Raw genomic sequence first — 19,095 nt, 5'->3', positions numbered from 1 at the left:
TTTTCTTTCATGGAATATGCTTTTGGTGTAAAGTCTAAGAACTTTTTGCCTACTCCTAGCTCTTGAAGTTTTTCTTCCTGTTTTGTTTTTAACATTTTGTAGTTTTATGTTTTACAATTAAGTTCATTTTTCGGTTATTTTGTATAATGTATGAGATTTGAGTTGAGTTCTTTTGTTTTTGATTTGTATTGTTTGTTTTTTGCCTATAGGTGTTAAATTGCTCCAGCACCATCTGTTGAAAAGACTTAACTTCCTCCATTCAATTGCTTTTATGGATGTATTGTCAAATGATTTTTATAATATTATAGTTAACACTATAATATTATCTTTTCTTTAGGCTGATATACCAATGATTAATTTTGAATGTTGAACCAATCTTACATTCCTAGACTAAGTCCCAATTGGTCATGGCAGAATTCTTTTACACACTATTGGATTTAGTTTGCTAATATTTTATTAAGGATTTTTATGTTTAAATTCATGAGAGATATTGGTCTATAGATTTCCTTTCTTTTTTATTTTTTAATACTGTCTATGTCATATTTTAGTGTTGGGATAATGCTGGGCTCATAAAATGAGTTGGGAAGTATTTCCACTGTTTCTATTTCCTGGAAGAGTTTACATAAAATTAGCGCGATTTTTTTTTTTTAGATGTTTGGATAAATTTACCCATGAAAACATCTGTGACTGAAGATTTATTTTTTGTGAGCTTTTAAATTATGAATTTAATTTATCTAATGGTTATAGCTACTCTATTGTCTATTTCATTTTAGTTGAGAGTGGGTAGTTTTGGTTTTTAAAAAATTGATCTACTTCTTTATCAAATATATAAGCACAAAGTTGTTTGTAGCATTCTTTCTTTAACTTTTTAAAAGCTACAAGATCTGTAGTGATATCTCCTATTTTATTTTTGATTTTGGTGGTTTATGTCTTCTTTTTTATTTTGTTGAGTCTTGCTAGATGTTTATCAATTTTATTAGTTTTTTTCAAAGAACCAACTTTTGGTTTCATTGATTTCTCTCTGTTGTTTTCCTATTTCTATTGCATTGAATTCTGTTCTTACTTTGTTTCTCTTCTTCTGCTTACTTTGGATTTGATTTTTTTTTTAAAGTTTCTCAATGTGTGAACTTAAATTATTGATTTGAGACCTTTCCTCATTTCTAATTAAGCATTTACTGCTCTAAATTTCCTTCTCAGGACTGCATTGGTTACATCCCATATATACTGATATGTTGTATTTCATTTCACTCAGATCTATGTATTTTCTTTCCTTTGAGAATTCCCCGCTGATCTATGGATTAGTTAAAAGTATATTATTTAATTTCCATATGTTTAGAGATTTTTCTGTGTTTTTTTCTGTTATTAACGTCTAGTTTAATTTCATATGGTCAGAGAACATACTCTGTATGATTTCAGTTCTTCTGTTGAGGCTGGGCACGGTAGCTCACGCCTGTAATCCTAGCACTTTGGGAGGCCATGGTGGGCGGATCACCTGATGTCAGGAGTTCAAGACTAGCCCAACCAACATGGTGAAACCTCGTCTCTACTAAAAATACAAAATTAGATGGGTGTGGTGGTGCACGCCTGTAATCCCAGCTACTCAGGAGGCTGAGGCAGGAGAATTGCTTGAACCTGGGAGATGGAGGTTGTGTTGAGCCAAGATTGTGCCACTGCACTCTAGCCTGGGCAACAAGAGAGAAACTCCTTCTCAAAAAAAAAAAAAAAATTCTTCTGTTGAGGGTTTTTTCTTTAATGGCCTATGGTATGATCTACTGGGAATGTTCTATGTAGCCTGAAAAAAAACTATGTCTTCTGCTCTCATTTGGTGGAGGTGTTCCACACATGTCAATTAGAACTGTTGTTTGATTGGGTTGTTTAGATCTTCTTAATCCTTGCTGTTTCTTAGTCTGTCAGTTTTTAAGAGAGGGTACAAAAATATCCTGAACAGAAAACCTAGGCTAGTTGTTTACTTTCTTTCACATAGTAGTTCACTAATTCAACATGCATAGAACATGGAGAAAAAAATTTAGCATTTTATGAAAAATAAACATTAATGGTTACTAAACAGTCTTCACATTTTTAATTTCAAAGAAATCTATAAGTGAATGATTTAAAACCTAGAAACTGCTTTTCCAACCTAAACAAGACTTCTTCCTCATTAAATATTAAAGAGACCGTTCATATTTTGCTAAATTTGCAGCAGTTTCATATCTGCTGATCAAACATCTTTTTGTACCTAAATTCACTATGTAAAGTAATCCATGCCGTTGTTTTCTACTATTTCTAAGATTTCTCTCTGCGTGGCAAGGATTAGTCTTGACTTACGTGAAGTCTGAATAATGCAAAATCTCCACAACTACATGCCTTCCATAGTGTGACTGCTATATAATAAAAAGCTAGTTAAGTGAAAAGAATATGGCTTTGAGTTAAAAGGCCTAAGTTGATGAAAGAACCTTCAGATTGTGAAAGTATGAGTTCTTAGCAAAAAAAATAAATAAATAAATTTATTTTAGCTATTTCATAATGAATCTGCACAATAAGAAGAGTAATGAGGAAAAATGTTAAAGCAACCTGAGGAAAACACACATATTAAGAAGAAATAAAATTTAGACTCAAACAGCACATGACTCAATAGCAACAACAAAAACCAGATGGTAATAGTCTATTATCTTCAAATTGCTAAGAGAAAATAAATGCCAATCTAAAATTTTATATCAAGCTAAACTATGATTTAAAAGTAAGGACAAAATGAAGACTTTTCAGCTAATAAAAACTGAGCTTACCATTTTTTATCACTCAGTTGTTGCTGAGTAATCAACAAAGAAATATAATTAAGTAAACAAGAAATGGGACACAAAATGAATATCGGGATATAAGAAGCAACATTAAGCAAAAAACCGGATAACATAAGGTATATCCTATGAATTATTAACTATAAACTGATTTAAATGATTAATTTTGAGATGTTTAAAGGGAATATAGAAACACAAAAGACTACAGCATAGAATATTGGCAAGCATGGGAGAAACTGGAATTAAAGCATAAGAATGGTATGCAATTTAGTATGAGGAACAAGATTTCATTAATGTTTCAGTTACCTGTTGTCATGTAGAAATAGATCCCAAGTTCAGAGGCTTAAAACAACAGCCACTTTATTTGCTCACAATTCTGTGGGTAAATGCTTTTTTTACCCACTTTATAATTGTATTAATTACTTAATTGCTTGTTTTAATTTACTCATACTAATTAATTACTTGTTTAATAATATAGTAGATGGTTCAAACAACTGGATGCTGGCTGGAACACACAACTGGGACCATATGCTGGGACCTCAATTCTCATTATCAGCTCAATTCCTCAGTTCTCTTCCACGTGGTCTCAAGCTTCTCCCTCTTCATGTTGTCTTTCCATACAGTCTCTCCATGTGGCTCTCCAGCAAGTTAGCTCATGGCTCTTAAGTGTGCAAAAGCAGAAGTCATTAGGCCTTTTGAAATGTTATATTCAGATCTGATGTCACTTCTGCCACATCCTATTGGTTAAAGTCAAGCCCAGATTCAAGAGCAGCAGACTACACAAGGGCCTGAATACTGAGAGACACAGTTCAGTGTAACAGAACATCACAATTAACTTCAGAATTTATTAGATCAGTTATGCATGTTCAAAATTTAAGATAACCAGTAAAATAATTAAAATAAAATGTTGAGGGGCCAACATTTATTGAGTTTTACTCAATAAATCGAATACACTAGAGAAAAGTGATGGTAATAGGGAAAAGTAAAAACAAAGCATAGGAAAAAAAAAGATAGCAGACATACAATAAATATAAATGTGTTAAACTACCTTTTTAAAAATCAGAGATTCGCTGAGAAAATGTTTAAAATTCAGTCTATGCTTTTTATAAGAAATACACTCAAATTATAATGACCCAGAAAGGTTGAAATAAAAAAGAATAAAAAGAAAAACATAATAGGCAAACACTCTATAAAATGAAGATGATGTAGTTAAAGCAATACCAGATACAGATACTTTAAGAAAAACTTTGGTTTTAGTGATAAAGAGGATTAGGACTTAGTGATAGAAAGAAAATCTTGAACTTGTATGCAATGAACAATATTGTCTTATATGCATATAAAGCAAAAAAAATAGGATAAATTTTCAAAATATCATTAGGATGGTTGAAAGAGAAGACAGAAGACAGAAAAAATAAGTCAAGATATAGAAAATTTGAATAAAATGATACTAACAAGTTTAATATAAGGCTATATGGGCAACTGTTACCAACAATTAAAGTTCTGGGTGTCCATAGAGAATTTACAAAAACTGAGCACTCTTCTAGGCCACAAAAGAAGTCTTAAAATACAAATTATCAACAGCATACATAATAAACTGGCCACATGCAATAAAATTAGAAACTGAAATTTCAAAGTAGCCTGAAAAGAAACAATTATAATTAAGTTTGAGATGTATTTAAACCTGAACGACATTCTATGATTATTGCATTTTAAAACTTAAAATTATAGATAGTGATACTTAGAGGAAAAATGATAGTTTTAAATATCTACATTTTTAAGATAGAAAATAGATGAATTAAGTGTTTAGTTAAAAGTTAGAAAAAAAGAAGAGTAAGCACTCTAAAATTAGAATTACATAAAGTTTAAGAAAGTCTAAGTAATTCTCTGACAAGATTGAGCGAGAAAAGAAGGCACAAATAACCATATTAAAAATAAAAGAGTTTAACATAAAGATAATTAAAACTTAACTAAATACCATGAACAACTTCATGATCAAAAAAAATGTCATTTTTGGTTTAATGTGAATTATGTAAATTGGCTCGAGAAGAAATAAAAAACTTAAATAGGTCTATATCCAAGAGTAATATTCTAAAATATTCAACTGATACAGGATAGACAATGATGAAACCAAAGGACAACTAACAAATTCAAACAGACAATTGCTGAAAAAAACTGGTATTGACTTATCATGGGTACTAGATGACTATCAACCCCACTCATACCTGTTGAAAAAATTAAATCAAAGTTTAAAAAAATAAACATACCAAGACAGCAGTATGCCCAGAAGAGTTCACAAACAAGTGTTACCAAAACTTTAAGGAGTAGGTAACTCTTTTTAATATTAGAAATGTTTCTAATAGAGGTCAGGTGCATTGGCTTACACCCGTGAGCCACCATTCCGCAACAGTTTGGGAGGCCAAAGTGGGCAGATCACTTGAGGTCAGGAGTTCGAGACCAACATGATGAAACCCTATCTCTACTAAAAATACAAAAATTAGCTGGGTATGGTGGTGCGTGCTTGTAGTCCCAGCTACTCAGGAGGCTGAGGCAGGAGAACTGCTTGAACCCAGGAGGCAGAGGTTGTGCCATTGCACTCCACCCTGGGCAATGGAGTGAGCCTCCATCTCAAAAAAGAAAAAAGAAATAAATGTTTCTAATAGAAAAGAAGACTCATTTCACAACTTAGAAATAGGCAAGAAAATATAAGAAGGAAAAATTGAATGTAAGCTTACATATAAACATAGATGCAAATATTATAAATAAAATTTTAGCAACCTGAATTCAGCAATATATGCAAAAATGTTATCACAACTTAGAAGCAGAGAGTAGAATGATGTTACTAGATCCTGGGAAGGATAGCGGGAAGAAGGGATGCCAGAGGTTGGTTAAGGAATCAAAAACACAGCAATATAGGAGGAATAAGTTCTAGCATTATATAGCACTGTAAGATGATTATAGTCAACAAGAATTTATTGTATTTTCTCAAATAGCCAGAAAAGAGGATTTTGAATGTTCCCAACATGAAAAAATAATAAATGTTTGAGGTGATAGAGATGGTGATTACCTTGATTTGATCATTACATATTGTATGCATGTATCAAAATATCACTCTGTATCCCATAAATATGTACAATTATAATGAGTCAACTAAAAATAATAATCTTAGAAAACTATCATGACTAACCAGGTTACCACAGGAATGTAAGGATAGTTTAAGGCATAAAAATCTGTTAATATGATTTGCCATATTAAAAAGTTTTTAAATATATGATCATCACAATATATGCCCAATAAAAGCATTTAATAAAATTCAACATTTATTTATGATTTTAAAATAAACAAAAAGAACATTTAATTTAGGAACAGAAGGGAACTTTCTTAAACCTTCAAGATCATTTATTAAAAACTTACTACAAATGCCATACTTGGTGGTGAAATGAACTTTAAACAATTGTGCTCTTAGTTCTTAGTGATGTAAAGGGAAAATGCAGTATTATCATAAATGTGAATGAATGTTATTTTTCTGACATTTCTCTTCATATCTAAAAATTCATTATTTGCTCCCATGATACATACCAAAAATATCTAAATTTTGTAGCATAGCGTTCAAGGCTTTCTTGATTATTGCCTCATAAAGTAGGTAGTGTCCCCACTGGTATCAGTTAAGATAGGTTCAGTTACACTGTGCAGAGAACATACGAACAGTGACTTATAGAAGGCAAAAGTAGGGCCAGGCGCGGTGGCTTACACATGTAATCCCAACACTTTGGGAGGCCGAGGCGGGTGGATCACGAGGTCAAGAGATCGAGACCATCCTGGTCAACATGGTGAAACCCCGTCTCTACTAAAAATACAAAAAATTAGCTGGGCATGGTGGCGCATGCCTGTAATCCCAGCTACTCAGGAGGCTGAGGCAGGAGAATTGCCTGAACCTAGGAGGCAGAGGTTGTGGTGAGCCAAGATCACGCCATTGCACTCCAGCCTGGGTAACAAGAGTGAAACTCCATCTCAAAAAAAAAAAAAGATGCTGGATTCAGAGAGACCTGGGCTTGATACTCAGTTCATCTTGAACAAATTACTCAGCCTCTTTAAGTTTCTCTTTTATAAATTGAGGATGGTAACACAGTGCTTATCTCATGGAGTTACTGTGAGGCTTAAAATAGGTCATATTTAAGGGCTTAGCATAATGCCTAAACATAATATGCATGCTCCGATAGTGTCATTATCACTGTGATTAATGGCACTTGGTACCTAGTACACAGCACTCAGTAAATGTTAGTTCCTTTTCTCCTTAACAGGAGTTCTTGCTGCCATGGTTCTGCATATCAAATCATTTCCCATATACATGTCTTATCATTAATTTATATTCTTTTTTTTTTGAGACGGAGTTTCGCTCTTGTTACCCAGGCTGGAGTGCAATGGCACCATTTCGGCTCACTGCAACCTCCGCCTCCTGGGTTCAGGCAATTCTCCTGCCTCAGCCTCCCGAGTAGCTGGGACTACAGGCGCGCGACACCATGCCCAGCTAATTTTTGTATTTTTAGTAGAGACGGGGTTTCACCTTGTTGACCAGGATGGTCTCGATTTCTTGACCTCACGATCCACCCACCTCGGCCTCCCAAAGTGCTGGGATTATAGGCGTGAGCCACCGCGCCCGGCCCATTAATTTATATTCTAAAGCCAAATTTGTTCAGGGAAAAGGAGATACACCAAGACAGGAGTTTGGGGGACAATGCTAAAAACATCAACTTTGTATCTAAAAAAATAGTTATCATATTCTGTGAACAGAAGAGAATTGTATGACTTAGTGGTGTCGGCTTTCTAACATTGTCTTCAAAACACAATTCTCCATTTCACGGTGGATGCATTCATAGGGATACGTGGGCCTGTATCCTCTGACTAGCCTAGAAAGCATCAGAATAATCCTCTTCAAGTCCCAAACACTGAAGAAAAAGGGATTGTCTCTTTGGGGTAGAGAATCCTCCGAGCTTTTAGGAAGATGTGGGAGATGTATCTGATTGTGAGCTGGTTCAAATGGTCCTAGTGGGGAAGGAAAGGGAACAGGGAACCAGGAAGACTGGTTAAACGAGGGCCTGAACATTCCCATGAATGAAGTAGGTGGCAGTGCTGGGTCATAGGTGATCAGGAGAGACAGACTGCTATGGAAAACCTTGAGATACAGAGGTAGGCTGGGAAAGGATTCTAGGACGTTGAAACCCTGAGTGAGACAAGGAAAAGCTAAATCCTAATCAAAGAGAAGTCCAAAAAAAAAAAAAAAATCCTGTCAATCTTGTGGACAGAGATCAGAAATAGAAGTGGGTTGAGGTGAGACATGAATACAAGAGAGCATGAGGCATAGGCACAGAGCCTGGAGCATTGCATTGCATCTTCCCAGTTTCTCAATAGTGTAGGTCCTGCCTAATTGGCAGCCCTATTGTAAACCATTGACTGATAATTGCCTCCAAATTTGTCTGTCTTACTCTTCATTTCTCCTCCTATAGATTTGCTTGAGAAGTCCCCTGGAAATAGAATCAATAGTCATTTGGGTGGTGATGCTGGGACAGGATTTCGGTCCACAGGCCATACCCAGGCTGCATAGCTCCAGGGGATAGGGCCAGAAATTTTCTATAGACCTCTCTCTCAATTTTAATTTTGCAAACCCTGAAGCTGAGTTTACCTCAAACCCTGATTTTGGATTTTGGATAATTACCCAAAATCACATGAGTAATTATCTCAAAGTACAAAAAAAGTCAAACAGTTCATGTTGTTTCTTATTCTACTATCATATATATGAGACCATCAGTTCAGACTATACTGTTGAACTTTAGAAACATTATACCAGGTCTTGCAAAATGAGACGATACACTGGTGTCCAAGGTTTCTCTAGTGACTTGTGTCTGAGGCCCCAAACCCTAGCTAGGAACTAGCACACCAGATAGGAATCTCAGGAGAGAGGATTAAATGGACACTGGTTCTAAATAATACAGACTCAATACTGTTTCTTCTAGGCGGGGCTCTTAAACTTTCTCACTGACCCATGCCTTGTGATTTCACAGAGGGGATGGTGTTCTTGAGCCAAAGGTGACCTGAGATCCTGGATTTTGAACAGCTTGGTGGGGAAACAGCCCCAACCTTCCTTCCAGGTTGCAGATTTGATACAATAATTCCAGACCCATGTTGGCTCAGACTGGAGTGGCAAGATCAGGTTTGAGTTCCTGCTGTTCACAGAAAACTTAAGAAGGCCTAATCTGACCTCTGACTAGACTTCAGAACAGTCTGTTCACGAAAGTGAAATTCAGGTGAAGAGCCAGTTTGGTAGGAAGGCTGCAAATGACCAGACCCATTCCAGAAGTTATAAGAACACTCCAAGGTGAGGGTGTAAGGAACACCACCCCATTGAAGACCCCATGAGGAGAATAGAGAGAGGATATCAAGGCTGCAATATGGCCCTGGGATTGATGACCTACTGTTTTTGTATTGGGGTCAGGGTGACATCTTTATCTACATGTATGGGGAGGTGATTCCTACTGTCAGTCATCAAGTGAAGAGGTGGATCTGTCCAACCAAAACACAAATCTGCAGATGTCTTGGCCTAGTTTTACCACTTCCATGCTGGCTACCAGGAGCCAGGTGTTCCTCCTTTAGAGCTCTGACCCAAGGGTGGACAGAAAAACTCTTGTTTCCAGTTTAACCCTTCTGAAGATTCCAGTAATGCTAAGAGAGAACAAGAGAGAAATGACCAAAGAGACTACACAATGTAAGTATTTGCCTAATCCCTGCTTTCTCCTCTCCTCTGCATCTCAGAACCATTGCTTCAGCCATGTCTATTTGTTTCCCTACACCCAACCTGTCCCCCTCATATCATCCTTCAGAACATATATGCTCTCTGTTTAATAATTATCAATGCCCTTGAGGAACTGCCTTTCTGGATTTATCTCCAGCCTCAGCTCTGCATGTTTCTTTCTGGCATTTCTCACTTTATGAGGTCCAGAGAGTAAGCTTATAGCCTACGTTGAATTTGTCACAGCAGCTTTCATAATGCAGGGTATGTGGCACTGATCCTATTTCCTTTGTCCACTGTGATAGCCTGGCCTTGACTCCCTGTGAAGAACCAGCCATTCAAAGGGTCATTAACAAAAGAAAAAAGACCCTTTTTCAATTTTACTCTGGAAGCCTAGAAATTTTTCGAAAATATCCTTTTGGTTTTAACAATATGCAGCATCTTAGCAGAATTAAATGGACCAAAGAAATGGAAATTTCTTAAATGTAGGCTAAAGGGAGACTGCTTATCATTTCTACCACTAAGTGAAAAATGTACTAATTTCATTTTTCTAGTGAGTAGAAAATGTTTTTCTGACAGTGTCTTCTCCAACAAGATGACTGTGTTCCACTGGGCTAGAAAGCATTATTAAATATAAAAATAAGCTACACACAAAAAAACCACAAAAATGTTCAGATTAGGAAATGCTTACATGTTTCCAAAAATATTTATCAGTAAATGTTATTCTAAAATCAAAACACTTCCTGCTGATGATCATGCCATGGAGAAAATAATGTAATGCCAGTTATGAGATCTTATATATTTGGAAAAAACCCATAATGAGAAACATGAGATAAATAGGAATCATAACTTCAAAAAAAATTATTAATCACATAAAAATTTAAACCTTAAAGTATATAAAAATACTAGAGAGAAATAAATTAGTCAATATTTCAACTCTGAGAAATGACCACTTAATATTTAAGTATTTCCAAGCAAGACTCAGTGTAAATAGACACATTTGTGTTCAATTTTATATGTATAGTTTTTATGACTTGGATTTACATCAGCAACACATCCTAGATAGCTTTCCCTGTCAAAAAGTCTCCATCTGCAGTATTAATGTTCACAATTGTACATATTTGTCACATGTATCCATTGGGATGTTCCAACCTTCAGTAGCACCTCTCCAAACAAGGCCTCATGTGACAATGTAAAAAAAGCAGGAAGGGAAGGAGGGGGCTGTCGGGTGGGTGGGTGGGTGGGCGAGTGTTTTCAGAAGCCTCCTAGTGGACTTCCTTGTATGAAATTGAAGCAGGATATTTCCCGACCCCTCCATGGGACTTGCAAAGGGGCTGTCTTGTTTACTCAGCCCACAGCTCTCAGTTCCTTGAGGGACAGAGCACATAAGCAAATGAGGCAGGAAATGGAGTACACAGATGCTGGAACTAGCTGTCTGCTTCAATGCCAGCAGGGGTGAACTCCATTCACTTGGACCAGCTACACTCCACTCCTCACAGGAGGGAGCATGAAGGTGAGCAGGTGCAGATCCAGGGTGATTGCTTTCGGGTGCTAGCAGGAATGAACTCTGTGTGGGTCCTGTGGTAGCATCTAGGGGGGTGCCCACAACCCCTGAAATCCCAGAGGGAGTGCTACAGTGCCCTTTTAGCTTTACCTGCCATACACAGAAAACTTAAGTGTTAACAGCTCAGTTGGCCCTCTGCCTTTTCATGTGAGGTGGCTACCTTCTGCTAGCAAGGGCAAGTGTGACAGCTTTTCTGTGTCCACACTCATGGCTTCCAAGCTCTTGTCCAGCAACCAGGAGAAATGAAGTCACATGAATGAATTGAAGGATGGTAAATGCATGGATTTTATTGCCAATAAAAGTGACTGTCAGCAAGAGGGAAAGCTGAAAAGGGGATGAGGTGGGAAGGTAATCTTCCCCTGAAGTCTGGCCATCAAGCTACACCATCAAGCTGTCCTTCTGAAATCAGCCCACTTCTCTCTGATGTTCAGCTGTAGTCCCTGATGTTCAGCTGCTTCTCCTCTCTCTGCCAACTGAGGCTGGGGTTTTTATAGGCACGGGATGTGAGGGCAGTGTGGGGCTGTGGGTGCTTTGGAAAAGGCAACGTTCGAGCAAGGAAACAAGGATGTAAGTTCTCACTTTGGGCTGTGGTCTTCTCTTTTCAGCTTGAGATGAGGCTTCACTAGGGATCTGACCTTTTCTGCCTAGAATTTCTCTGCCCCTGTCCCTATCAAAGTATCTATGGCTAAGACCAGTCACATGCCCATGCCAGACACTGTCAAGTGAGAATGAATTGATATGATTGTCTCAGACAAGCCAGGCTTGCTGCTCTGTGATTGTCACAAAAACCATAGTCCTGTGAGCAATAAAATAAACTTAAATTCATGAATTCACAATACCAAAAAATAAACTCAATTGGTGGCCATTGTAGACTGCCAACCCATCATTATAAGAGCTGGGAAATTAAGAGACAGAATCAAACACTTGTCATACTTTTCCTATATCATTGGGAAATCAAATTGTTGAAAAAGGAATTTCCCCTTATAGAAACATGCCAGCTAATAAATGAAGATGAAATGATAGGGTTAGGATATCATCATTTCCAATATCTGCTGAGTTAATGGATCTAGGTATTGAGCACTAACAACTACCAATATCACAGAAAGAAGCAACCCAACATTATATGCCTCTTGGTTGGAAGGACACAGACACAATACAGTCTAGGAAGTCATCTTGCCAAAAAAATAGAACCTGAATCTAACCAAGACTCTAGATCCAATCACACCAATTTGTGGGCAATATGAAGGGTACACTGAAGGAAATCAGATTTTGGAAAACTCAGTGATTGGCAAAATTGTAGGCTACGGTTTGTTTATACCTCTACTTGTTATAATTCATGATGTACAGAAAAACCTTTAGGCTGAACTTAAAATAGGTAAGGAGGCAGCTTTAAGCTAAACTTGATTTAACAATTGTAAATGCTTCTTATCAGATTTAAGATCTGTATTGATGTTAATGCTGGCTGGCTTTTCCTGAATTCCAAAAGAGAGGAGAGTATAATGAGGCATGTCCGACCCCTCCTTCCCATCATGGCCTGAACTAGGTTTTCAGGTTAACTTGGAGTGCACTTGGCCAAGAGGAGGAGTCCATTCAGATGGTTGAGGGGCTTAAGATTTTTTATTTGTGATTTACAACCATTAAGCATGAACCTAATTTTCAGCATATATGGCCACTTACTAAAGATCTCTTTGATCAAAAATGACTACAGACTATTAAATTTTATTAAACATTTTCTTATCATCAATTAAAACGTTTCTATTCCTTTGACCTACACTTATGAAGGAATATATTAATAAATTTCTTAACATTGAATCATATTTACATCACTGAAATGAACCCAGTCTTGGTCATGGTACAATATACTTTTAACTTATTGCTAATTTCTATTTGCTACATTTTAGTTATTATTCAATATGCAAAAATATGCCATCTTTATCACATTTTGGTATCAGTTGGCTTTGCAAAAAATCTTAAAATATTAAGAAAACATTAAGTCTAATCCTCCATTTTAAAGGTAAAGATTATTGAGGCTCCCAAAATACTAAATGACTTACTAAGTTCACATTCTTTTTTTATTCCCTGCAAGTGTTGCGTATCTACTTTTTTTTTTTTTTTTGAGTTGCGGGGTCTCAAAAACTTTGTCACCCTGGCTGGAACACAGTGGCACAATCAAGGCTCTGTGGTCTTGAACTCCTGGCCTCAAGTGATCCTCCCACCTCAGCCTCTCTAGTAGCTGAAACTAGATATGCGCCACCACACCCCACTGAGTTCATTTTGTTGTTGTTGAAACAGGATCTCACTGTGTTGCCCAGGCTGGTCTTGAACTCCTGGCCTCAAGCCATCCACCTGTATCATGCCCCCAAAGTGCTGGAATTACAGGTGTGAGCCACCACACCTTGCCCTTTTCTACTCTTTATATCCAGTCTTGCTAATTTCAACTCCTAAAATTTTCTCAAATCCGTGTTCCCCTCTCTCTTTAAGCCCACACCACTGTCACACTGAGTTCAAGGACAGCTGATGTCTTGCCAGGGTTGATGCAATAGTGGCTTCATGTGCTTTCCCCAGCTCCAGGCTCACCCTTCTCCCCACTGGCATGAGGGTGAGTCATCATGTTGTCCTCCTGCTTAAAATCCTTTGTTAGATCCTATGACACATCTTGCTGTTACATTGCCAGGGCCTTCTATTATTTGGCCCATTTACCTTTACATCTTATTGGAAAGAGGCCTCATGGTCCAGTGAAAAGAGTTCCAGATTGGAATCGGAGATGGATTTGATTCCTAGCTCCACCTTTCACTACTTATGTGATCTTAGGCAAGTTACCTAACCTGAGTCTCCACTATCTCAACTGTAAGATCGGGCAAAAATGGCTTAAGTTGCTGGTAATTGTAATGTCGATGAAAAGGGTCATACTCTGTAACATATTTAAAGGGATTTATTCTGATCCAAAAATGAGTGACTGATGGTCCATGACACAGCCCTCAGAAGATTGTGAGAATATGTGCCCAAGGTGGTCAGGATATAGCTTGGTTTTAGACATTTTAGGGAGAACATAAGCCATCAGTCAACACATATAAGGGGTATATTGGTTCAATCCAGAAAGATTGGACAACTGGAAGGAGGGGCTTCCAGGTTATAGGTAGATTCAAAGTTTTTCTAATTGGCAGTTGGATGAAAGAGTTAAATTATTGTCCAAAGACCTAGAATCAATAGATAGGAATGTCTGGATTAGGACAAGGGGTTGTGGAAACCAGGATTTCTATTATGCTGATAGAACCAATAGAAGGTGTTGTCTGGGTTAAGATAAGGGGTTGTGGAGACCAAAGTTCTCATTATGCAGAGGAAGTCTCCAGGTAGCAAGCATCGGAGAGAATAGATTGTAAGTGTTTCTTATTAGATGTGATTCTCTCCTGCAACAGGAAAAAGGAGGGAGAAGGAAGGGGATTCTCTTCAGAACAGATTTTCCCCACAAGTCAGCTTTGCAGGACTATTTCAAGATATGGCAAAGAAAATATATTTGGAATTAAAATATTTCCTTCCTTATCTATCATATGATGTTATACCAGAGTCAGGTTGGAAAGTAAGCCACGTTATATAGCGCTAAGTAAAACCTGTCTGTTGAGACTATGATTTGGAGGGCATGACTCCCCAGACCCCTTAGATACAAATTTGGGCAAGAGAAGAAAAAAGTACAAGTTTAGTCCTCAGTAAGGGCACAGCTCAAGAAAGTACTCAAGAAAGTATTGCTATTTTAGCTTAGGTGCAGCGGCTCATACCTGTAATCCCAGCACTTTGGGAGGCCAAGGCAGGCAGATTATCTGAGGTCAGGAGTTCGAGATCAGCCTGGCCAACATGGTGAAACCAGGGTTCCACTAAAAATACAAAAACTAGCTGAGTATGGTGGCATGTGCCCATTGTCCTAGCTATTTGGGAGGCTGAGGCAGAAGAAGCACTTGAACTTGAAAGGCAGAGGTTGCAGCAAGCCAAGATCATGCCACTGCACTCCAGCCTGGGCAACAGAGGGAGATTCTATCTCAAAAAAAAAAAAAAAGAAAGAAAGAAAGAAAAAGAAAAAAGAAAAGAAATCATTACTATCTTAAATAATGTATTAATTTTTAAAAATTTATTTTTTAATTAACAAAATTCCATATATTTGTGGTCTATAACATGATCTTTTGATAGATGGAAACATTATGGAATGGTTGAATCAAGTAAATAACATATGCATTACCTCATATACTTATCATTGTGTGTGTCTGCTGAGCACACTTAACATCTACTCTCTTGGCGATTTGTAAATACACAAAACATTGTTATTAACTACAGTCACCCTATTGTACTATAGATATCTTGAACTTATTCCTCCTGCCTAACTGAAATTTTTTATTTTTTGACCAATATCTCCCTGATCCTCCCCAGTCCCAGCCCCTGTGCTCTCAGCTTCTATGAGTCCAACTTTTTAAGGTTCCACATATGAATGAGATCATGTGGTATTTTACTTAATGACCTCCAGGTTCATCCATGTTGTCACAAATGACAGAATTGTCTTATTTTTTAAAAAAGGCTGATTGATTTTTGACAACGCAGTGAACACAATGGGGAAAGAATAGTCTCTTAAAAAAAAAGCAGTGTAGGGAAAATTGGATATCCATACGCAGAAAAATGAAATGAAACCTTTTTCTCACACCAAATACAAAAATCAACTAAAAATGAATAAAGACTTAAAACATAAGACTTGAAACTATAAAAGTACTAAAACATAGGGGAAAACTCCATGACATTGGTCTGGGCAATGACTTTTTTTGGAGATGACCCCAAAAGCACAGGAAACTAAAGCAAAAACAGACAAATAGAATTACATCAAATTAAAAATCTTCTGTACAACAAAGAAACAATCAACAGAGTGAAGAGAAAACCTAGCAAGTTGGAGAAAAGATTTGAGAACATTCATCTGTTAGGGCACTAATATCCAAAATATATAAGGAATTCAAACAACTCAATAGCAAGAAAACAACCCAATTTAAAAATGAGCAGAGGACCTGAATAAACATTTCTCAAAGAAGAGATACAAATGGCCAAATAGATGAAAAAAAGTTCAACATCACTAATCATCAGGGAAATGCAAATTAAATGCACGATGAGATATCACCCACACCTGTAAAGATGGCTATCATAAAAAAGATTAAAAATAACAAGTGTTGGCAATGATGTAGAGAAAAAGGAACCTTTGTTGATGGGAATGTAAATTAGTACAGCCATTATAAAAAACAGTGAGGAGGTCCTCAAAATATCAAAAATAGGACTATCATATGATCCAGCAATCTCACTACTGAGTATACGTCCAACGAAAATGAAATCTGTATGCTGAAGAGATATCTGTATTCCCATGTTCACTGCAGCACTATCACAGTTGCAGAGATACAGAATCATCCTTAGTGTCCATTCATGAATGAGTGGTAACTTTAATCTCCTACCATTACCCTATCCCCTCCATATAGCCTTTGTTTTAGGCTTACTGAGCAATTTATAATTCTCAAATAGATCACACTTCTTATTCTACTTAGAATATTTCCCTTCCCTAACACTTCCATCCCTAACCTTTGTTCTCTTAGCTAACTCATATACACACTGACTCAGCCACCTGAGTGGCTGGGATTACAAGTGCCCACCACCACACCCAGCTAATTTTTTTGTATTTTTAGCAGAGATGGGGTTTCGCCAGGTTGGCCAGGCTGATCAAGAACTCCTGATCTCAAGTGATCCACCCGTCTCTGCCTCCCAAAATGCTGGGATTACAGGCATGAGCCACTGTACCAGCCCACATTGAAAACTTAATGCTAAAGTCATCTGTTTTGGAAAGGCTTCTTTGATCATCTCTTGGTATTCTGGCATTCTTTCAGTGTTGCCATCGTAAGTGTATGTGTGCCTATTATCGTCTCTATCACTTTTGTATTCTAACACCAATTCTAATACCATGCTGAGATGCACAATGCTATATAGCATGGCAATAGCATGCATCAGTAAAGGTGCAGTGTGACTGATATCTCTACAAAACACAGAGCTGGGCAGTGCTCCTTTTGTGCCTTCTATGTCCACAGCAACCTGGCCACTTACACTCTCCCATACACCACACATTCGGAAGTAGCTGGGACCCCAGGAGAGTCACCTGTGCTCCGCAGGATTGGTGAAGGAGGAGGATACTACACGGTGTTTGCAGAATTCTACTAGGAGCACCCTATCCTCCCAGTTCCTATGGGATTTCAGGAGAGCTAACATTACCAGAGGTTGCCCTTAGATACCAAGTCAGAAAGTTGTTCTCTTACCTTTGTTGTAGCTTAGATATATTTCTAGATATGACCTGTAGAGATATAGGTGTAGCAGCGACATTATCTGAAATAAAATTGGAAAAGAAATTCTATATGATAAAAAAATAGACAAAAAAATTCAGATGCATAAAGGAAAAATGTTTATCTGGTATAGTGGGTATCCCTTCCCTTCTAATCAAGGAATGTGCTTAGTGGGGTTCCTCCTCCTCCTCTTCCATAGAACTGCTCCCCTCAGTCAGACCCCTTGCTCCAAACCAATCCTTTTCCAGTTTCAGCTTACTGTCAGCTATCCAGAGTTTGGCCAGTTGATTCAAGTCAAGTTTTTAGTTTCTCTTTGGAGCTTTTGCAGTAGATAAGGCATATTATTTTAAACCTAGGAGAGGAAACTAAGAAATGTAATACAAATCACCAATTTCGTGAAGTCTCAAAAAATTTAAGTTCTAGAAAACTAAGGTGCTACCCAAGGTCATTCACCTAATCAATGGCACATGGGGCACCAAAGTGCATATCACTTGCAGTCATTCATTCATGCATTCAATCTGTAACAAGCAGACTGATGTAGAAATTTACTGGTGTAAAATTTTTGTGCTGGAGACTCAAAGAGGAAAGAAAGAACATTTTCATCTTCCCTGAAGCAAAACTAGACTTTCTGAATTTCCAAGAAAAAGTCAAAAGATGACCCCATCCAACTTTTGTTTTGATTAGGGCCTTGGTGCCTGGATACCTGAAAAGAAAAAAGCAAGATGAATTCCTCTGCTTTTGGGTAACTAAAGGAGGCTTAAAGATACCCCAAAGCAGAAGTAACTTGGGGGTTTTAAAAGGGAAGAAACATAAGACTTTTATTGCAGATGGGACCCCATTGTGGGCTGGAAAAGGACAAGGGCTCCTACTTTCCTTGTAGTGTCATGAACCTGTTAGGACATAAGAAGTGGCAGGACATGGGAGGCTGGGAGGAGAAGGAATGGCCCCAGCCTGAATACTAAAAGCCATGTATTGAAATAAAATTGCTAAGGGAATGAGAAGATAGAGAAGTCCAAGAACCAAACTCTGGGCATGCTAGTGGCTGGAGAAGTGGAGGATGAGCTAATGGAGCTGCCAGTGAGGTAGACAAACCAAGAGACAGGGGCCACCTGAAGGCCAAGGGAAGAAGGTGAATGCTTCAAGATGGCAGCTGTAAGCAACTGTGTTCTAATGCTGCTGACAGTTCAAGTGATATAACAGAAATGTAACCACTGATTCAGCAATTCTGAGGTCATTGGTGACTTTGCCAAGAGGAGTTTCAGTGGAGGGATAGGGGCAAAAGCCTGGCTGAAATAGATTCCACAATGAATAGGAGGGATGGGCATGGTAGCTCACACCTATAATCTCAGCACTTTGGGAGGCCGAGGTGGGCAGATCACCTGAGGTCAGGATTTAAGACCACACTGACCAACATTGTGAAACCCCATCTCTATTAAAAATACAAAAATTGCCGGGTGCAGTGGCTCAAACCTGTAATCCCAGCAGTTTGGGAGGCCAAGGCGGGTGGATAATCCGAGGTCAGGAATTCAAGAAGAGGCTGCTCAACATGGTGAAATTCCATCTCTACTAAAAATACAAAAAATTAGCCAGGCGTGGTGGTGGGTGCCTGTAATC

Source organism: Aotus nancymaae, unplaced genomic scaffold (genome assembly GCF_030222135.1).
Source record: "Aotus nancymaae isolate 86718 unplaced genomic scaffold, 86718_ANA_hifiasm-v0.15.2.pri h1tg000009l, whole genome shotgun sequence".
Lineage (NCBI taxonomy): Eukaryota > Metazoa > Chordata > Mammalia > Primates > Aotidae > Aotus > Aotus nancymaae.
Note: the sequence above shows the minus strand (reverse complement) of the source record.